The sequence below is a fragment of the Trichechus manatus genome, unplaced genomic scaffold, assembly GCF_000243295.1.
Source record: "Trichechus manatus latirostris isolate Lorelei unplaced genomic scaffold, TriManLat1.0 scaffold00013, whole genome shotgun sequence".
In the NCBI taxonomy this organism is placed as follows: Eukaryota; Metazoa; Chordata; class Mammalia; order Sirenia; family Trichechidae; genus Trichechus; species Trichechus manatus.
In genome coordinates, this window is record NW_004443949.1 from 27,775,391 (window position 1) to 27,799,331 (window position 23,941).

The 23,941-nt window shown below is 36.1% G+C and overlaps 1 pseudogene; it reads right to left on the minus strand.

Moving 5' to 3' along the window:
- Positions 1-1,081: 1,081 nt before the first annotated feature.
- On the minus strand, positions 1,082-19,964 carry LOC111819603 (rab9 effector protein with kelch motifs-like; annotated as a pseudogene).
- Between the last annotated feature and the right edge of the window lie 3,977 nt (positions 19,965-23,941).

The following is a 23,941-nucleotide window of genomic DNA, read 5'->3' on the forward strand; positions in this document are numbered from 1 at the left end:
CTGGGGGGAGATCTTTGTCATCGATCTTCCCCTGGTGTAGGAGCTTCTCAGCCCAGTGACCCTGGGTCCAAAGGGTGCACTGTTCTCTTGGCTCTTGTTTCTGGGTGGTATAAGGTCCCCATGTCTCTCTGCTAGCTTCTCTCTTTTGTATTTCAAAAGAGACTGACTTAAGACAGAACCTAATCTTGTAGATAGAGTCTTGCCTCATTAACATAATTGCCGCTAACCCCATTCATTAACATCATAGAGGTAGGATTTGCAACACATAGGAAAATCACATCAGATGGCAAAATGGTGGACAATCACACTATATGGGAAATCAGGGACTAGCCAAGTTGACACACATTTTTTAGGGGGGCACAATTCAATCCATAACAACTTGTTTTAGCCAATGAGACATCAGCAAATGTGAAACAAACCTATTTTTGATAAGTACTTCTGAATGGATTTTCCCTTTTGAAATACTGTCCTGAGACCATCATGAAAAGAAGTTCAGTCTAGTTTCCATGAGACTATATGGAGAGAGAAAACCAGTTTGGGATCAACTTGAGCCCAGATCTCAGTTAATCCACTAACTGAATATAGCCACGTGAGTGAGCTCAGCAGAAGAATCACCCAGCCAACCCAAAAAATCATGAGAAATAAATTGTTTATTTTTTAAAATAAAAAAATTTAGGTGGCTTGTTACACCAATATATAACTGATACTTTAATCTTCTCTTCTTCTTTTCTATGTACCGGTCTTCAGGGTTTGTGGCAGTGACTGAAAAAAAATCACATAATGACAAACTAATAATTTCTAACCTCATTCCCAATTTTAAGGACAAACCATAAAGAAATTGACAAAGAAATGGAATTGCATTAAATTCAACAGATAAACGGTGTCCACTGTTCCTAGCGAAACATATTCAAAGACAGAGATTTGCATACAGGAAGTTTATTGGAAAGTCCTTCTGGGTCAGTACACATGTGGGACTGAGGAAAGCAGGATTAGGCAATGGGAGAAGTTCAATGTAACTAACTTAAATGTCTTAACAATCACACAGGGAGGTCTGGATATGTAATGGTCCTTCAGAATTACTCTAAATAGCAGTCCCAGTGGGACTCAGCTTCTGCCACTTCATGTCACTTAAATCAATGCAATGGAGGTCATCGTAGAATTTGTCCCCCGATGATCCTCCATGAATGAATAGCTTGGTACCAGCTCCACCACTATGATCATTAAAGTTGTGTGTCAACTTGGCTGGGCCCTGATTCTCAGTGGTTTGGCAGTTCTGATGTAGTTTGGCAGTCGTATAATGATGTCATCACCTCCATGATGAGATCTGATATGATGTGATCACCTCCATGATGAGATCTACTGTGAGTAACCAATCAGTTGAAAGGGAGTTTCCTTATTTGTGTGACCTGCACCCAACATAGGTGGACTTTCTGGCAAGGCTCATGGGCTCTTGCTCTCTCTGGTTCCTGTGGCTGGTTCCTGTTCATCTGACCTCTTGTTTTTGGGACTTGAGCTAGCAGTTTACCTACCATCTTGCCTGTCAATCTTGGGATTCATTGATCTTTGCAGCCTGTGAGCCAGGGCTCTGCTGTCTGACTTGCTGATCTTAGGTTTGCCAGCCCCTGCAGCTACATGAATCAGGAGAAGCCTCCAGCCTGACCCACGGACTTGAGACATTCCAGCTTCCACAACCGAGTGAGCCATTTCCTTGCTATAAATCTCTCTCTGTATATGTATATTTATATGCTTTACTGGTTTTGCTTCTCTAGAGAACCCAGCCTAAGACAGCCACGGCGTCACATAGCCTTCCCAGGGGGATGATAGTTTTCCATGGGTCTCTTGCTGTGACCAGATCAAAGTGTTTGCACCAAATACATGCAGCTTCACACTGTGTAGGTTCCTCTTCTTCCTCCTCTGAAGACTGTTTCTATACCCTCTGTTGATGTGTGAGATGTTCGTAGGGATTGTCAGGGACTGGTTATCTCTGACATGGTCTAGGTCCTGGTTTCAGGATTTTGAGACTTGTGGATAGTTTTGATTTCCTGATGGTTTGGTGACTCCAAACACTTAGATGCCAGATCCGTGAAAGCTCCTATTTGGATTTGGTTCCTCAACAATGAAATCTTTCCCTTATGAGCAGCTGTGGCCCATCCAGGTGCAACCGCTGTCTATGGGAGAACCAAGGTGTACCACGTTGCTTTCTTAGGCTTCTCTCTAAGCTTCAAGACTGACAGCTACTTGATGGTGTTCCCACTAGACTAAATTCCAAGAGGAATGGCCCTATCAAATTCATTCAGATGTCTCTGTAACCCACCAAAGGACACAGCACAGAGAAAAAGTGAGTGAGAAATGAATGAATAAAGAAACAAAATGGATGAATAGATAGATAGATGGATGAATCTGACCAGAAGCCTAGGCAACTGATTATCATCTCCAAAGCCAGAGTTCAACAGGGAGGGCTTCACATGGGCAGTGACCTTCTGCAGCCATCCCCTGCGGTCCTATCCCTACTTGGTTGCTGAGGAGACAGGGCTGAGAAACAATGGACTTGTTCCTTTTGGCTAATTGGCAGGCCAGAGGCCAATAAGGTTCTCTCCAGCCCCTTTGACCAAGCCCAGGCATGGTCCCCAAAGGCCCCCAGCCACTAAGGAAAGGAGCACTTTGTTACTGGAAGGGAGGAATCTGGGAAGCATTATGTAGCAATCACAGCACATAGTTTGCAATAATAAATAGCAATATAAAAACCTAGTAGCAATCCTATCTACAGAATTTTCTGTGCAGCTAAGAAAACATTAGACATAGGAAAATATGTTTTGTAAAAAAGTAATGTAATTAAGTATTCATTTTAACATTGGAAATGAAAACAATTGAAACTTTTAGACCATTAACTCTAAACAACTATACATTTTGAAATTTAGTAAACTTTTGAAAAGTAAAGACATGTAGAAATGATGAAGGAAATCACTGAATTTCCAGTGTACTGAAAGTGCTTGACATGTAGCTTCTCAGATGAAATATGAAACTACCTTTCCCCTCCTTCTTTTAATCTTGGTGGGGGGGACTGTAATACAAGTTATCCTCACACCCATCCTCCCACTCATACATGTAAGAAAATATATTCATTGAATTAACTTGGCCACATAAAACACACACACACACACACAAAACCCACTAAATAATGATTGCCTCAACAGATGAGAAGCTAATTTCTTCACATAAAATAAATATGTAAAATATGCAGCCCAGGACTCAATGACAATGGGTATATTTATTCACATTCCAGTAATAAGTTATCAATAAGGTCATTTTGTCATTCATTTTCTGTTGCTGTATTTTTTTTCCATTGCTAAAACAACGAACCTGATATTTGTTGTTGATTCATAAAAACTCTCCTAAATCTTACATTAAATGTAGGATTTCTTCATTATTTATCCAAATGTTCAGGTTATTTATTCATTATGCAAATGCATTATGGCTGTCTTCTAGCTTTTTGCTCAGCCGTCCTTAGCTATGGCCCTCATGGATGTAAAGTAGTTGCTGAAGCTTCAGCCATCCCATCTGCATCCCTATTATTATGATGGAGGGAGAGAAGAAGAAAGAAGCTCATCATATTTTTTGAGAAGATTTCCGTACATACTCAACTCTTTCACTTATGACTTGTTGCCTGGAACTTACTCACTTGACCACAGCCCCAAGGGAGCTAATCCAGTTATGCATCTAGCTCAAAGTATAGGGTGTCTGGATGATTATTTGGCCTCTATATCAGGTCCAGAGCCTGGTGACATAGTGGTTAAGTGTTAGGCTGCTAACCAAAAGGTCAGCAGTTTGAATCCACCAGCCGCCCTTTGGAAACTCTATGAGGTAGTTCTACTCTGTCGTATAGGGTTGCTATGAGTTGGAATGAATCAGTGGCAATGGGTTTAATTTTTGGTTTGGTTTTATATCAGGTCCGGATGTAGTTCCTTATTGTCTAGTGACTTACAAAACTAAAAAATAAAAAAGTTATCTGCTTGAAACACATCTGAAGAGAACAGCCAGGGACAATGGCATAGAAATTGCATTTAGAACAAGTATAGAACAGAAAACACTGGCGTCCTTAGCCCACCACAATTGTCAAATCCTGATAGTCAGGAATAGCGAAGTCCTCTACCCTGTCGATGGAATAAACTCCTTGGTTACATTATCTGGCTGTTCCTACTTCTGCCATTAGCCTTCCTGGCCCCTTGCTCTGCCCTCTGGGGGATTCTTCTTTCTCCCTGACCCTCGATAATTATGTTTGATGTGGGTAATGGACTCTCCATCTTGGAGTCTGCAAAGATTCTAAAGACTTCCAGTGCAATTCAGGGGCCTAAGGATTTCTTTAAAATCTCAGTAGTAACAGACAGTTGCAGTACACATTTGTGGTTTCTTTTGGCTTTCAGATCTTGTAGTTTTTAAGTCTGATTCTACTTTGAGACTACTTGAAAGAATAGGCTTGGGTGGGAAGACAACATAACTTAATCTGATCTTTGCTATTTTGCCTCTCATTGTCTGACAGAGGACTATTAATGGAAGACCTTTTTAAAAGCTTTGGGGCCAGGAATTTATCTCCTGCTAAAACTGCTTCTTTAGAGTAGGCTTATAAGTGCTTCAGTTTGGAGCTCAGAGAAATTGTCAATTTTTTTTTAATTATAGGCCACAGAGAGCACCTCACTAATAATTCTGCCTGCAGATAAGTTGGATTGAGTCTAGGTTCATCTTTCCTAGATTTTTGTTGAAAGCAGCAAGAAGCAGCCAGCACAGCCAACACTGATTTTTTTCTATTTCCCTTAAGGCTATTTGGTTTGCTTTCCAGAGAGTCTTTCATCTGTTTTTCAAGGAATGGCAGGCAATAGTTTGGCCAAATATTTTGCCATACAATTCTAAGTGTGGCCAGCTTTCTAGTCTACAATATCGGGTCAATGTACAGTTTAGGTTCTGATATTGTAGTGTGCCATGGTGATATGCCAAATTCTGTATATATTACAATTGTGAAAGCTGAGATTAATGAAGACTCAGAAATGTGATTAAAAACACAGAATTTCTTTCTCTGTCTTTGAGATTCCAAGTAGTCCAGGGTCGGTGGGTAAGATTACAATGTCATTAGGGACCCAAGTCTCTAATTTTATTCTTTACCATAAAACATGGCATTTATTCTCAAGTTTGCTTGAAGAGCCAAGGCAGTTGCTAAAGTTCTGATCATTATGCCCACATGACAAACTGCAAGAGGGAGGTTATTAAATGGAGCTGACTCAAGTGGAAAGGACACATTTTTTTGCCCCTGACTTGAGTCAGCTCTTTGAATAACCTTCCTAGTCATTCCATCCAATACTTGTATTTCATTTTTCAGAACCTTGTCATCTGGTTAGCAAAGCTCCAAGAGAGTTTAGAAACTGTTGTCTTTAATTCTAAGCACCAATGTACCCATTGGTAATCAGGTTTCTGCTTCTAAGAAAAAAGAGGGGGATGGTGGTTGAGATAGGCAACTAACAGAGGAAAGTTAGAGTGGGAAGGAGAGATAAACAGAACAGAATAGATTTATTACGAAACCTCTAGTAAAAAGATATTGCTCTGTGCATTTCTTCTTTGGATAAACAACTAAGAAATTGTTTTCAGTATCATTTCTATGAGCTCAAAATACTATGGTGTAATATCCATAACATCATAGCTACAGAGGCCATCTAATTTATCCAAATTAGGAAATTTTTGGATTGAAATGGGATACTGTTCGTATGCTGAAGCAACAGGCATAAAGTGGTATCCTCCTGGAAAAATCAATTTATATGAGCATGCTGATCCTACTTATGAGCAATATCACTACCAGCTATCAATTCCCCTGTCAGTAATCTAGAGTTAGGATTAGTATTACCAAAGCAGTAATAATAAACAACCAATATTACTAGATTAAATCATGTTCACAGATAACTTAATTGCTATTTTCAACAAACAGTTGAAACAATTTTGAAAAAATAATAGAAAATTCCAACAATAAATTTCACAAATAAGCTTATTTAACTCAACAATTAAAATATTTGCTCAAACTAGTTCAGAGTGAATTCAGAATTTGAACTTATATGTGTCTGGTGTCAAGTTCTCTTGATTCATCCTGCCATATTGTTAACAGCATCCATTCCTCAAAGGCCAGGGTGTCATTATGACTAGTAGTATGCCTACTCATTAGAATGTATATGTTAAAATATAGTTGAGAACACCTCCAATCCATCATGGTCATGTCAACAAAGCTTTGTAGTGTTTATTTGGGCTAGTTCAGAATTGTAAACTGGGTCATTTGCTGTTACTCTCTTCTTCCATAACTCTAATAACAGATGTAACTAATCAATCTTGATATTATCTCCTACTAGATTTGACTTGGCATCATAATCCTCAACACAGCATTTCAAACAGTCTCTTCAATAGTGGGAATACAAATTGAAACTCATTTTCCCTCCCTTGGTCAACTTCAATATCCTAACCACTAGCCACCAGATATGATAATTCTGGGATCCTATGGGATTCCGTGAGTGATGTAAATGATTAAAGTGCCCAACTTTTAACTGAAGGGTTAAAGTTGGAGTCCACTCAGAGGATCCTTTGAAGAAAGGCCTGGTGATCTTCTGAAAAATCAGCCATTTAAAACCCTGTGAAGGGCATTCTTGGAAGATGGCAGCTTAAACACACCATCGTTCTGGCACTTCCCCACACATACAACAAGAAATACACCAAGGAAATTGTGTTTGACTTTGAGGGACTCTGAATTGGGGAACAGAGGAAATCAGTGCAGAACTGCAGAGTGACATCAATCAACAAATCAACATTGAGTCTCATACGGTAGGAAAACTGATTTTCCCACCTTCCCTGTCCCTCCCTACAGCCACATGGGCTGCAGGCTGCTGTGAATTGGAGAAGTGGCCCTAGTAAAAGAGCCAGCTTCCCTAACACCACACTGTCTGCTTGTACAAAGAGACAGAACCCCAAGCGTCTGCTCTAAAATCATCAAAGCAGACCTCCCTGAGGGTCTGTTTGGGGTGTGCCAGCACCTTCACCATGTAGACACTGTCAGCTGCAAGCCTGATGTGAATTGCTACAGAAGGCCCTTGCAGTGGAATCTGCTCTCATAGTCCACATACTGCTTCCCTCCCTGCGCATCCCATACCTTGGGCCTCTGAAACCAACAGGACAGACCTCCTGGGGAATCAGTTCTGGTCTATCTGCTCTCCTTTCTGGTCAGTGCTGAGGACTGCTGACACAGGCTGCCTGTATGCTAGGAAGCAGGTGTCTTAAATGCAAGCTGCACTCACAGACAATAATGTAAGAGTTTTTTTGCAGAAAGGAGAGCAGGCAAAACACCAAATCCTGGGAAGAACTGAGAAACTTAACACCATAGAAAATTCTAATGCCTGAACAAAAAAAAAATCACAAGACACACAAAGAACAGAGAAACAATGGCCCATCCAAATGAACATGACGAAAGGAGTGAAAGCACATAGAGGGATGACCAAATAATGAAAAAATGGAAGAATACAATACAACAACATTAAACAGAATTAGAGTTAAAAGAAAACATAGACAAAGATCTCAAAGACATAAGGAAAACAATGCAAGAAAAAATAAAGATCTAAAAAAAAGAGATATTGCAACTGAAATGGACAATAAATGAAATAAGAAACTCGACAGAAGGACTCTGCAACAGATTTAATCAGGTAGAAGTAATAGTCAGTGAATTAGAGGATAAGACAGTTAAAATTACTGAGACTGAAGAGCACCAAGAATGGAGGCTCAAGAAGGCTGAGCACAGTTAAATGGAATTATGGACCAACAACAATAGAACTAATAAACACATCATGGTAATTCCAGAAGGAGATGAGAGAGAGAAAAGGATAGAAAGAATATTTGAAGAAATAATGACAGAAAATTTCCCCAATCTAATGAAGGACATGAATCTACAAATCCAAGAATCATAAAGAACTCCAAGCAGGATAAACCCAAAGAAATCTACACCAAGATACATCGTAGTTAGGCTCTTGAAAAGTAAAGATAAAGAGATACTTCTGAAAGCAGTGAGGGAGAAGCGAACAGTCATATACAAAGGATCTCCAATAAGATTCAGTGCCAATTTCTCCTCAGAAACATTGGAGGCCAGAAGGCAATGGAGTGAAATATTTGAAGTGTTGAAAGAAAAAAAACTGTCAACCAAGAATATTATACCCAGCAAAACTGTCCTTCAAGAATGAGGGTGAAATTAAAATATTCCAAGACAAATAGAAGCTGAGAGAGTTCTTATCCATCAGACCGGCAGTACAAAAAATACTAATGGGAGTTCTGTAGATGGAAGGGAAAAGACACTAGAAAGTAAGTCAGAGACGTACATAAAAAGAAAGATTCCTAATAAAGGGAATTGTATGGACAATTATAAGGGCTAGTAATATTCATTCTGGATAATTTTAATAGCTTTGTCCTTCATGCTTTTAAATGACAAATAAATAACAGGGATAAAGTTATTTTAACATGTACATGGAATATAAAGACTTAGTAGTAACCATAACAAAATGGGGAGGGGGCAAGAAATATAGCTATTGAATTTTTTATATGTTATTCAAATTAAGCTGGTACCAACTTACTATAGGATATTATAAATACAAGTTGTTAAATGTAATATTCATGTTACTTAATAATTTCAGAAAAACATATAAAAAAGGAAAGGAAAAGGAAACCAAAATGGCTCACTGCAATGAACCAACAAAACACAAAAGCAAACTGTAGTAAAGGACAAAGACAAAGAAGGTTTAAGACACACAAGAGACAAATAACAAAATGGCAGAAGTAAGTGACTTCTTATCGGGGATTATAGTAAAAGTAAATGGATTAAATGGTCCAATCAAAAGGAAGACAGTGGCACAAAGGATTAAAAAAACATAGTCCAACTATATGCTGTTTACCAGAGACACAGCTTAGACCCAAGGACACAAATAGGTTGAAAACAAAAGGATGGAAAAAATATTCCCTTCAAATAATAACAAAAAGAGAGCTGAGGTGTCAGTCTTAATGACTTTAAGACAAAATCTTTCATAAGAGATAAAGATGGACATTATATAGTGATAAAAGTCTCAATTAGTCAAGAAGATTTAACAATGACAAAAATATATTCATCCAATATTGGAGCACCAAAATATATAAAGCAAGCACTGATTGAATAGAAGGGGAAATAGTATTAAATAATAGAGACTTCAACACACCACTTTCAATATTAGACAAAACATCTAGAAAGAAGATCAACAAGGAAACAGAAGACCTGAACGACATTATAAACCAACTAGACTTAACAGGTGTATATAGAACACTCAAAAGAACAACAGGCAATATACATTCTACTCCACTGTGCATGGATCATTCTCCAGAATAGAGCACATGTTAGATCACAAAGCAAGTACTGATAACTTTTGAAAGATTGAATCATACAAAGTATTTTCTCTGACCACAATGGAGTGAAGCTAGAAACTGGAAAATACACAAACATATGGAAATTAAACAAGACACTATTAAACTACCAGTGGGTCAAGGAAGAAATCAAAAGGGAAGTCACAAGTTTTGTAGAGTCAAATGAAAAATGAAAGCATAATATACCAAAACTTATGGGAAGCAGCAAAGGCAATACTCAGAAGGAAACTTATAGCAGTAAATGCCTTCATGAGAAAAGAAGAAAGATCTCAAACCAACAGCCAAACTTGACAACTCCAGGAACTAGAAAGAAAAGAGCAAACTAAGCCTAAACCTTTGAGAAGAAATGAAATAACAAACATCAGAGCAGAAAAAAATAAACTTGAAAAGAGAAAAAGAATAGTGACAATCAATAAAACCAGAAGTTGGTTCTTTGAAAAGATCAGTAAAATTGACAAATTTTTAGGTAGAATAAGAAAAGAAGATAAAAGATGCAAATAACCAAAATAAAAAAATGAAAGAGGGGCCTTCATAATGGACCTGGTAGAAATAGAGAAAATTACTACAGAATATTATGAGAAACTGTATGGCAACAAACTGGATAATCTAGAAGAAATGGTCAAATTCTTAGACTCACATAACTTATCCAAACTGACTCAAGATGGAATATAAAATCTTAACAGACCCATAACAAGTGAAGAGATGGAGTCAGTGATCAAAACAACCTCCTCTCCCCTCCCCCGAAAAAAAATACTGGACCATATGACTTCACTGGGAAATTCTACCAACTATTTAGAGAAGAATTGACAAAAATACTGTTTAAACTCTTCCAAAAGATACAGAAGGAAAGACTACTCCCTAATTTATTCTATGAAGCAAACATAACCCTGATACCAAAACCAGACAAAGACACCACAAGAAAAGAAAACTAAAGGCCAATCTCTCTCTCTCTCTCTCTTTTTTTTTTTTGAGGATTGAAACAGGAGATTTTAATGCACATTTTTCATTCTGAAATTGTTTAGAATCATTCCCAGTTTTACCAAAGTCCACAGCTGCTTTTGAGTGACCCAGTTCACGATGAAATTTTGCACCTGGGTATGAGCAGATTTTCATTTAATAGTAAATAATTCTGTCTGCTTTTCTGTATTCCTGAAATCTTTCATCAGAATAGCAAGAAATCTTGTTCTTTTTGTCCTCTGAGAAGTTTTAATCACCATTAAAAGATTCCAAAAGAACTTAGATACATCCAGTGCTTTGATTAAGAATTGGTAAATTCTAAACTAGAGGACATTTGAAGGTGAAGTTCAGTGCCTGTATTCTTGTTTCTTCAATCCTTTGTGCCTACTTCCCTACAAGATGTGTCAGATTATCAAAGGATATCAAAAGGGCCTGATGGGATTTTGCTGTTTACTGATGCCATTGCACACTACTAAATATAAATTCTACTACCTGGCAAGCCAAATTACACTATCCCAGCCCACTGAGGATCAAGTGTCTGTTCCAAATCCTTGTTTTTCCTAGAGGAAGAATAGAAGAGAATCGAAGAGTCAGAAACACCTGAATTCAAGTCATAGCTCTGTTGCTTGAAAGCTTTGTGACCTTGGGCAAGTTGTAAAGGTCAATATCTCTTACGAATATAGATGCAAAAATCCTCAGCAAAATCCTAGCAACAGAATCCAATAGCATATTAAAAGGTTATTACACCATGACAAAATGGAATTCATTTCAGGAATGCAGGGATGGTTCAATATTAGTAAATCAATCAATGTAATACACTACATCAATAGAAGAAAGGAAAAGAACCACATGATCATCTCTATGGATACAGAAAAAGCATTTGATAAAATCCAACACCATTTCTTGTTGAAAACCCTAAGGAAGATTGGAATAGAAAGGAAATTTCTCAATATGATTCGGGGCATATATGAGAAGCCAACAGCCAACATTATACTTAATGGAGAAAGACTGAGAGTTTTTCCCTTGAAATTGGGAACAAGACAAAGGTGTCCACTCTCACCACTTCTATTCAATATTGTATTAGAAGTTCTAGCCAGAGCAATAAGACATGAAAAAGAAATGAAAGCTATCTAGATTGGAAAAGAAGTAAAATCATTCACAGATAATATGATCTTATATATAGAAAAACCCAAAAAGTCCACAAGAAAACTTATAGAGCTAATAGAGGAATTTAGCAGAGTTGCAGAGTACAAGGTCAACAAACAAAAATCAGTTGGTTACTATACACCAGCAGTGAGAAATCTGAAAGGGAAATTAAGGAAACAATTCCATTTACAATACCATCTAAGAAAATAAAATACCTAGGAGTGTACCTAACCAGGGAATGCAAAATGGTACAGCCATTGTGGAAAACAGTGTGGTAGTTCCTCAAAAAACTAAAAATAGAATGACCGTATGACCCAGCAATTCCATTTCTAGGTATATACCCAAAAGACTTGAAAGCAGAGACTCAAAAAGAGACTTGTACACCAAAGTTCATTATAGCGGTATTCACAATAGCCAAAAGGTGGAAACAACCTAAATGTTCACGAACGGATGAATGTATAAACAAAATGTGGTACAGACATACAATGGAATACTACTCAGCCAGTAGGAGAAATGAAGTCTTGATATATGTTATGATATGCATGGAGCTTGAAGACATTATGCTGAGTGAAATAAGTCAATCACTAAAAGACAAATATTGTATGACCTTACTTATATCAAAGGACAAGAAAAGACAAATGTATAGTGACCCAAGTTTAATAGGGGTTATCAGGAGTGGGAGAGAAGGGGGAAGTGGAGTTAATGGTGATGAAAAAATCACATTGATTAAGGGTAAGTTTGCACAGGAGATTATCGCAATTGCTGTCAATAAGTTGTACACCTGTAAAAAGTTGAATGGGCAAAAGTTGTGTGATAGATACATTTACAACAATAGCAAAAAAAAAAAAAAAGAGTAGCTGTTGAGACTGTTTATTTACAACCAAACACTTCATGAGGTTTGGTTTCTTGGTTTGGAGGATTAGGGTCATGGTTTCAAGGGACATCCCAGTTAACTGGCCTATAACGTGTTTAGTGCTACTGTTCTACCTCCTACTTTGCTGCATAGTGGCTGGGGTCTTAAAAGCTGTCAAGCAACCATACAACCAAGACAATTTCTCTTTATTCACCTAGAGCAATAGAGGAAGAAGGAGAGTCAGAAATAGGAGGAGGATATGGAATGTGTGGCTAATTGCTTCCGTGAACAACTGCCTCCTTTGCCATGAAACTGGAAGAACTGGATGGTTCCCAGCTACCGTTACTGGACATTTTGAACAAAGATTTCATAGAAGAATCTTGATCAAAAGGGAGAAAATGCATAACAGATTTCAAGTTCTCATGGACACCAGACTTTCTGGAGCCATGGAGGATGAATAAACCCCTGAAACTATTGCCCTGAGATAATCTTTAAACCTTAAACCAAAAATATCCCCTGAAATCTTCTCAAAAATAAGCAATAGTTTAGCTTAACTAGTAAAAAATGCCTGCCTTGAGCTTTTCTCAGAACTACGTATATGGGATCAAAGTGACAACAGCAACTCAAAAGATTAGATAGAAAACTTAGAGGACAGTGAGTCTATGTTAATGGGGGAGGAACTACTCAGAAAAGGAGTGTGAGAATGGTTGCTCAACTCGAAGAATGTAATCAATGTCACTGAATTGTACACGTAGAAACGTTTGAATTGGTTTATTTTTTGCTGTGTATTTTCTTAACAACAACAAAATAAAACTAAAAGGAAAAAGAAAAGATTACAGCCTTGAGACAAAAAACAAAACAAAACCCCTTGGAGCACAGTTCTAGTCTGACACACATGGCGTCCGCACGAGCCAGAATCAACACCGCAACTGCTTTACTAGTTATGTAAATTCTAAACTACTCTTTAGACTAGACTCAATAAAAAGCAAAAGGATCTTCACAAGTGCTTTTCTGAATTAGCCTAGAAAAACGTAAGTTCTCATGACTGTCCTACTTTGAAAATCAGTTTAATAACCAACAGATTCTAAAATCTTGGGATTATTCAAAGCCTCATTTTATTAGTTACAGTTTCTTGCTTAAATGGAAGAGCATCCTATTTATGACTGACATAAACAAGAAAGCAAAGTTATTAGATAAGCACTGACATGGCTCGTAAAACTGAAGGAAATGCTGTACAACATGCCCTGGGAATAACAGACAAGAAGATTGCTCAAGGGGTTTTATTGTTCAGTCCTTGTGGGACATTTCTTTAGGACTCCATTAAGGAAAGACTTCTTTTCAGACACCTTCTATCTTTGCCTGTCTCTTCTCAGGATGAAAATTCTTGTAAGAGAAAATTAATTTTGCCTGAGCTTGATTCACAACCCTCACCTATGTGACTAGAGTAACCATATCTAAACTTCAGGGATCTGGGTGTATACTCTTGAAAGGAGTATTGGACACACACATAGAACAAAAATCTGTTAGCTCACGTTGGTTTTAATTGAAGACTTTCCCATAATACAAAACTGCTAAGGGCATTCACATTGCTGCAGGTTCTGTTAGAGGTAGTCCATTATATTGGACTTTCTGGGGAAGACATACACACCCTAGTAATTGTCATTATATCTCAGGTATACCATCCTCTTCCAAGATATACTGAGTACATGTATAGGCTCAAAAGAGTTTTTAATAGTTGATCCACCAAAAAAACCAAAAACCAAACCCATTGCCATCTAGTCAATTCCAACTCATAGCAATGCTATAGGAGGGAATAGAACTGCCCCAGAGGGTTTCCAAGGCTGCAAACCTTTATGGAAGCAGACTGCAACATCTTTCCCCTGTGGAGTGGCTGGTGGGTTAGAATCACTGACCTTTCACTTAGCAGCCAAGTGCTTTGACAACTGTGCCACTAGGGCTCCTTAGCTGATCCACAGGGCATAAAATAATGGAAACTTTTTCCAGGCCTGGCTAAATTATACACATTTTCTCAAATAACTGAAACACTTGCCATTTTTAAGTTATATACATAAGCACACATTTTCATTTTAATTTAATAAACATTTATTATTTACTAATCAAGTACCCTGCTTACACACTAATTAATAAAAACAACAACAAAAAGTGGTTCTTGCTCTCCAGTAGCTCATAAACTAGTATGTGATATGGACTCACACAGACCACATGATTAAATAGTCAGTGTTCTTAAGCACTGAAATAGAAGACATTATAATAAGTGTCCTTTCAAAGAATAGGAAAGACAGAGGCTAGGGGAGATTATAACATGCAGTGTTATGCAGTGTTTCTTATCTGAAGACTATCAGCAGAGACTTGCCTTGCTGAGTCCCATTCAAACTTGACAGTGATAAGGACTGTGAAGTGAATGGGTTGAAATAGCACATATATATATAGCATATGCGACATCCAAAAATCCAATGAGGCTTTATAGACTCAGCATTACAAACATTTTCTAGTTTTATTTGGTTTACACAAATTGTCTTTTACTTTGGAGAAGAAATCATGACAAGTCTCAGAACACTGGGCTACCAGAAACTTTTCTGAGGTGTTCTTACGGCTTGTATACATATTGCAAAGGATTTAATTTACTTGCTAATTACTGATAATTGTATCATTATCAATTTAGTGAACCAGTTTAATATCCTGTGGAATGTTAAGATGATCAATAACTCTGCAAACTAGATTGTAGCAGAGATCCAAAGAGATGACCAGGCCTTGAGACAAGACACTGAAATTATATTGTTGTCTTTGTAAGGGAAAATGAACTAATTTTGGTGATCTTTGTAAATCAGTATATAAGAAAAAACGATTTTGGGAGATCAACAGTCACATGCCATGATCCGGTCACAATGTTGATTTACTTTAGTAAAGATATGAAATTTGGAATGCAGCTACAATTGAAATCACCACCTGATTAAGTCCATAATGCCACTGTCATTATCCAAAAATCTTCTGCCTTCTGCATTTGTCATATTTATGAGTTAAATGGATGTGATAAGAAGCACTATTCCTGCATCTTTTGAGTATTTTATTTTGGTACTTACCTCTAAATCCTACAGCCCTGTGGTACTGCATTTGGTTTATTATCTTTGTAGGAAGAAGAAATTCCAGGGGATTTCACGGGCCTTTTCTATAAAAATGATCCTTATTGTAAGGACAGGAAACAATGTGGAGATTATGCTAATTATCTGCTACTTCTATTCTTGGAACTGGGTTCATGGAACTAAGAAGGTGAGTGAACCTACAGGATTTGCTGTGATGTAGACTGGGTAAAATTACTTTCACCATGTGATTACCATAAGTCCCATCTTCACCAGTAGACTGTAGAATCATTTGCGGTTCTGGGAATTAGTGTCTCTCAAGCTGTATCTGGTAAACCCCATAGGCTTGGATATTTCCCTTTACCCAGTGTAAATAATATTAGCAATGTTCCACAATTCCATTTGGAAAGGTTTAGATAAAGATGTATAGAATAAATTTGTAGCAGCATCTGAGAGTCTTACCTTAATGGGAACCGGGATCCCCTTAAGTCTTCTAAGTCCAGGTTTGTGATGTGTTTTATTTCCGGGAGTTGGCAGAGAGGTGAAGAATTTCCAATGGGGCAACTCAAACCACAGCACACCTAGATATATTATTTAATGGAGAAAAAAATAAATACGCTTAATATAGAAAAAGTAAATACATTTTAGTAGGCTCTCCATCTGTTGAATTCTTGGGGACAAAGCGAGCAATTCGCCTCTGCTAAAGTTCTCTGCAGATCATTTTGATAATCACATTGTCCCTGCTGCCTATAGTAGTAACAGCTGCACCTTGATTATCTTAACATTCCACAGAATATGTGGTTAAGAGCTGTTGCTTGGCCTCTGCCACTCCAAGATCATATAATGTTCTTTGCAAAGTGAAACTAACCCAATGATCTCATTTCTCACCATCACCCCTTATCCATGAAGGACAGCCAGCGTGTAACTTTTCAAAGTGTTATACATTGAATTGTGTACCCTGAAAATACACGTTGGAATCCTAACTTATCTACCTGTGGATGAAGGAGCCCTGGTAGCACAACAATTAAACGTTCAGCTGCTAACTGAAATGTTGGCGGTTGGAACCCACCCAATAGCTGCAAGGGAGAAAGACCTGGTGATCTGCTCCCATAAAGATTACAGCCTAGAAAACCCTATGGGGCAGCTCTACTCTGTCACATGGGGTTTCTATGAGTTGAAATTGATTCAATGGCACCTAACAACAACAACAACATACTTGTGGATGTAATCCTGTTTGGAAATAGGGATTTCTTTGTTATGTTAATTAGATCAGATTCAAATAGGGTGGGTTCTAAATCTAATCACTTCTGCGTTATAAAAAGAGCAGATTAGACACAGAGACATGCTCACATGGGCAAAAATAGACGCCATGTGAGAATCTCCAAAAAACCAAGGAATGTCCAGGGCTACCAACAAGAAAGGAATTGACATTTTTGAGAGCCTATTTTGGACCATTAGCCTCCAGAACTTTGAGAAAAGAAATTTCTGCATATAAAGCTACCTACTTGTGGTATTTGTGTTACAATAGCATTAGCTAAGACACAAAGATATCAACATTCTCCTTATTGAGTATTTCAAAATGACTTACTGCAGGAAGAGTTCTGTAGGTCTTTTTAGAAAAAATGAAGACTCAGGGAGAGAAGATAATTTATTGTTCATCATATATAATGAATCATCTCCAATATAACTATCTACCTAAGTCTTTGGAGTCATTATTCTACATTATGCTATAGAAGTTCTAGCTTCTCATCCTTATAATGTAGGCAATTGTTGAGTCCAGGTTTTAGTCAATTAATCAAGAAAACTGTAGTCATGTCTAACTACTCAAACTAACATATTGAATCTTGACTCTTTGGCAAGAGCACCCATATTAATAAATTTGACCCAATCTAATGTTATAGTCTGTCTTCTCTGGCTCAACACCATTATAGTGACTGCACATATATTTACAATATATTTCTGTTAACATAAATTAGCATTTTTTAAAAATTCTTTTAGAATGCTAACTGTCTCTCTAGGTCCAACTTTGCATGTGTCCTTTTGGAGCATGCTAAAATCTCGACTAGAAGCTATAAATAGTGGTAGAGGTGGATCTTTTGAAATATAGAATCCTCTTGCAAGGAAACCCCTTTAGGAGAGGAAATTACAGAGCTGTCAAGCAGTGAAGACAAATCTTTTCAGTCGCTAGTGGAGGGGCTGCTTCTGCTGACAAGGGCTCAGGGATATTGTGGGGATTAAATAGATTTCCACTTCTATTTGAATCTACCCATTATAAAGATCAGAGTCCCCCTTCTTCTCAGTCAATACTTGAACTTTCAGATAAGAGATTTGGTGTGTCTGTGAGTACAAATTCATAATTCTACAATTTGTATAGTTAATATGAGTATTATTTTTTCTGGAAAGTCTTCCATGAGGCAACCATGGGTAAATGATTCTATAGTCTGCCATAGAAGCTTTCTGGTTCGAATAATATTACTTGAACTAAGAGTAAAGTCATAGGTCAGTAATTTTCTTTCTGTAAATTCTTCTGTGCAGCAGAAAATTGACCTAACCTGGAGTCTTAGTAGATTCAATTACTACTATCATAATGACCAAGTGCAATAGCTACCTGTCCTCTAAAACATTTGCTTTATTAAGTACTTGATTCAAGAGTGATAGGTGATAATTTGATTAATTGTGATGCCATTGCATGCCATAGATCACAACTGGAAAGGGGTACATCACATATTTCAAACATAAACACATGATTAGTTCAGTCACATAATTAACCACTGTGGGTTTGTTTTCTGGGTCACTGCTAGTACCAGGTACAGAATCAATCAGTATCCAGGAAAACAAAACAAAAGAATACCAGATATTTTGAAGATAAAGGATTTAATTTAATATAAAAAATTGGTTACACTGGTGTTGGAAAGCTGAAAGAACAATGAGAGAAACTAGAGTAAAATAGATAAAAACTACAGGAAACAGCTACTGCCTCAAAAGAAAAGTGGCTGGGGTTCCCAGAAACCTGGAACTCTAAGTAAGGGCCCCACAGAGTTTGTGCTTAGCCCTCTAAAGAGGGGACACCTCCCAGTGGCTGCCACTTCAGGAGCTTGGAGGGGGAGGCAGTATGGAGCTGGGAATCAAACCTCTGAAGAGGGGATGCCTCTTTGATGCTGTTAGTACCACTGAAGGGTGTAATAAAGCTAGTTCCAACGATCACTGCTGAAGTGACCACTGATTAAAACAATATAAACCAGACAATAGTTCAATCTCCCCTCATTTGTCTTTCAAAATGCCTCCAATATCTCTAAGGACAGGATATAACAGATAGCTGACTGAAAAAAGGATTCTGGAAAATACAGTTTGGAGAGTCCAGCCACAGCATCACAGAGCAAAATATAGAAAATTGAATTTGGAACTAAGGGATAATAAATAAATAACCAGAACTTTACCTCAACAAATTATCAGGGAATACTAAGGTAAAGATATTCTTCTTCCTATAGAAGTATACAAGAATATGTGTAGCTATATTTGTGTTGGCAGTTATTTTACATCTTTTGGGCAGTCAGTTTTATCTTTAAGATGACATCATGGAGATCAGTGTAGAGGGAATGAAATCAATGGAGACATTGATAACATTGCTGAATTATTGCTTCACAAGCCTCTTGACCTCGGCCCACCTGTGGATCTTTCAGTTATATGAGTTTATATGAGTTTCACTACTTAGGCCATTTTTAGGTCATGTTACTTTTAACATAAAATACCATAAAAATTATATTAATAACTTGCAAGAAATTGTTTCTGAAAGTATCCCTTTTGTCGAAAAATTACATTTAACATGTATTCTTGATCTATATCTGACTTGGTTTCTATCTCCAGATTAGCTAGCATATTACATTTAATAATATATAAATATATATTTTCCCAGGAATTAATAACAAGTAAGAGATAAGATGAAGTACCTGTTGTCCATTGCTGTTGAGACAATTCCGACTCATAGCGACCCTATAGGACAGAGTAGAACAAATGTAATTTCCTTTTTATATTTTCTACCTCAATTTCTGTACTTTTTCATCAATTGTCTCTATTATAGGCAAAATTGTACATTAAAAAATTCAAAATTGTATGATGTTTATACATATTCTATGAATTTGTTGAAAAAAATCATAAAAGTAGGAATTAAGTTCAATGTCAGTCAGGAAAACTAGTTGGACTAGTAGTACCAAAAGATACACTTAAAAATAATTCCCAGTCTGTAGAAATGACAACGACACAGTAATAGAAAGAGCATGCAAAAAAAAGAAGACAAATGAGTTGCTCCATTAGGAGTTTATTTTTGATTTGTCTAAAGCTTGCCACTCTTTCTTTGAGGAAATTTCTTCTCTCTTGACTTTTATAACAGGATATTTGTTTTCTTTTCCACTTACCGAAGCTGGTAACTCCTTATTAATCTCTTTTACTAACTTCTCCATTTTATATTTGAATATCAGTATTTCATATATTTTATTTTCTCTATCTTGACTTTTCTGAAATAATTTGCACTCATGGCATTTAGCTTTAATTAGCAGAAACTTTAAAAGAGATATTATAAGTATCTACGATATTGTGAAACCTTTCTGTAGCAACTAAATAAAAATTTTAAAAAATATATTAAAATATTCAATAAAACTTTTCGTGATAAAAATTACATAATAGGAAATGAAAAATAAGCTAATCTAATTGTAAGCAGGTTAGACAGTGTAGAAGAAAACATCAGTGACCTTTAAAATACAGCAATAGAGATGATCCAAACTAAAGTGTAGAGAGGGAAAAAAAACCCTGAAGAATTCCGAGTCTAAGTAACACGTGGGACAATACCAGTTACATTTTTATGCAAATAGAGTCTCAGAAGGGAGGCAAGAAAAATATTTTAGGGAACAATAGCCAAAATTTTTTTACCAAACTTGATGAAAACTATAAAACAGGTGGATCTAAGAACCTTAAAAATTCCAACTAGTACAGACATAAAGAAGAAACCAAACACAGGAAAAGTCATAAACATTTTGTTGAAACCAGTTATAAAACAAAAATTTAAAGTAGTCAAAGAAAAAAATCATTCCTTAGAGAGAAACGAAGATAAGAGTGAGTACAGACACAACTTTAGGAATAACACAAGCCTGGAGACAATTGAACAAAATCTTCAAAGTGCAGGAGAAAATAAAACAGTCAATCCATCTATGTCCAGTAAAAATATCTTTCAGAGATGAATACTTCTTCAGATGCACAAAAGCTGGGATAATCTAGCAAGTGGAGACATATGTTTTAGAATCTGAAGGAAAATGATATCAGAATGAAGAATGCTAAATGGTTTTTTTAAGTTATGTAAATATAAGCATTTTTTCCTCATTTAGACTAATTATTTAAAAAACTATTGATGATTTAAACAAAAAATAACAACCCATTTTGGTATTAAACATATGTAGAGGTAAAAAAGGAGCCCTGGTGGTGCAGTGGTTAAGAGCTCATGCTGCTTACCAAAAGGTTGGCAGTTTGAATCCACCAGCTGCTCCTTGGAAACCCTCTGGGGCAGTTCTACTCTGTCCTATAGGGTTATTATGAGTTAAAATCAACTGGATGGCAATGGGTTTGGTTTTTGGTTTAGAAGTAAAAAGAAGTGTAGTATTTTCGCAAAAGACAGTATGAGAGAAATTGAAGCAGATAATTTTAAGTTTCTTACTTTATTAAAAAAGGGAAATGTTATATTTTTTGGTGGTAGGCTGTGATAGATAAAAGATACATTTTTTAAATCACTAGACAACAACTAAGAAATTAATAAATATATACTTGAGCCAATAGTGGGAATAAAATGGAAAGCAAAAATAAAAGACAAAAGATGTCAGGAAAAGAGGAAAAAAGAAACAATAAATATGAGGTAAAAGAAAATAAACAGCATATTGTTGGATTAAAGTCTATCGTTCACATTTTATTAAATGTAAACAGTATGAATTTGTCAATTGAAAGGAAAGACTTGTCAGATTAGATTATAAAACAAAGCAAGATCTGTTTTAAGGATCCTATTTAAGATGAATTTCTTTTATATGTAAATACATAGACACATTAAAAATAAAAGGATAGAACAAATATACCATGCAAACACAAATCGTAGGAACTCTGAAGTGTCAATATCAAGGAAATTAGATTTCAGACAAGGAATATTAACAGGCATAAAAAAGGACATTATAATGAGAAAAAGACGTAAATATGTATGCACTTAATAACAATAATTCTAATTAAATGAAATAAAAACTCTCAGAACTGAAAGGAGAAATAAACTCTGTAATTACAGAAAAAACTTCAATATTCCTCTCGCAGTAATTGATGAAACGTAGAGACAGGACATCAACAGGTGTAAAAAAGATGTGACTAACTATATTAACTGTCTAGACGTAATTGACATTTCTGCAGTACTCTGCTCAACAAAACACAGAACAAATTTTTTTTTTTCAAGTGCACATGGAACATTTGGCAAGATAGATTATAACCTAAGCCATAAAACATGCTTCAATAAATTTAAAACACATTGAAGTTATCAGAGTATGAAAACTATTAAACAGACTTACCACAACAGATTTAAATCAGAAAACAATAACATAGTTATTTGAAAATATTTGGATAATAAACAAACACTTCTAAATAGCTTGGGGGTCAAAGACAAAATAAGGAAACAAAAGATGTTTTTAACTGAATGAGACTAAAAACATAATATATCAAAAATTGCAGCTAAAGTAGTGCCTAGAGGAAAATGTATGGCTTAAAATGTTTATGTTATAAAGGAAAACAAGTCTAAGTTAAATGACTAAAGATATCTTCTTAAGAAGGTACTGAAAGAAGAGCAAAGTCAACTCAAATCCGGTAGAAAGAATGAAATAAAGTAATAAGAGCAAAAAAAAAAAAAAAAAAAAAAAAAAATTAAACAAATAATAGCGAGAATCAGCATAAACAAATTCATGATCTTTAAAAGATCAAGAAAAGTGATAAAGCTGTATCCAGAATAATTACAGAAAAGGGGAAGCATATGAAACAGGGCATGTTATTTTCAGATTACAGATTACACAGGCTTTAAAAAGATAACAGGAACAAAAAGTACAATTAATAAAATAAAATATTTGACAAGCTGAACTTTCTTAAAATTAAAAATATCTGCTCTTCAAAAGACACTGTAAAAAATTGGGAGAAAATATTTGCAAAACAAATATTTGATAAAGGACTGTATACAAAATCTACAAAGAACTCTTAAAACTCAACAGCAACGACAACAAAAAGAAAAAAAAAATGGACAAAGAAAGTGAACAGAAACCTCATCAAAGAAGATATACAGATAGCAAATAAGCATATGAAAAAATGATCAACATCATATGTTGCTGGAGAATTACAAATCAAAACAGATACCAATACACACCTAAAATCCAAAGCACTGACAACACTAAGTGATGGAGAGGATCTGGAGCGATAGGCACTCTCATTAATTGCTGAGGGAAATGAAAAATGATACAGTCACTTGGGAAGACAGTCTGGCAGTTTCTTACAATACTAAACATAGGCTTACAATCCAGCAATTGCATTTGTAGGTATTTTCTCATGTGAGTTGAAAACATACGTCCACATAAAACCTTACTAAGAATATTTATAACAGCTTTATGCATAAATGTCAAAAAGTGGAAGCAATCAAGATATCCTTCAACAGGTGAATGGATAAACAAACCTTGGCACATCCATACAATAAAGTATTATTCAGTGATAAAAAGAAATGAGCTATCAAGCCACGAAAAGACATGGAGAACCTTAAACGCATATTGCTAAGTGAAAGAAGCCAGTACATACTGTATGATTCCAACTATATGACATATTCTGAAAAAGACTAAAATACAGAAACATCGAAAAGATGAGTGGTTGACAAGGGATCGGGGAAAAGGGAAGGAATGAATAAGTGGAGCACAGGGTATTTTCAGGGCACTGAAACTATTCTCTGTGATACTGTAATAGTGGACACATGATATACATTTTTCAAACCCCTAAGAAAGTGCAATACAAATGTTGCAACCTAAAGTAAACTATGGACGTAAGTTAAAATTAATGTTTCAATATTGGTTCATTAATTGTAAAAAAATCTACCACAGGATTGCAAAATGTTAATAATAGGAAAAACAATGCTCTGTGGAAAGGTGGCTATGGGAACTCTTTACTTTCTACAAAATTTTCTATAAACCTAAAACCGTTATAAAAAGCAAAGCTTTGTTTTTTTTAGAGAAGAGTAAGAAAATATTGTGAATGGCATTATGCCAAGAAATTACGTATCTTAGATGATTTGATAATGATATTCCTTTAAAGACATAATTTACCAAACTTAACAAGGGAAGAAATAGAAAATCTGAATAGTTCTGTATCTACTGAAGAAATTAAAATGATAATT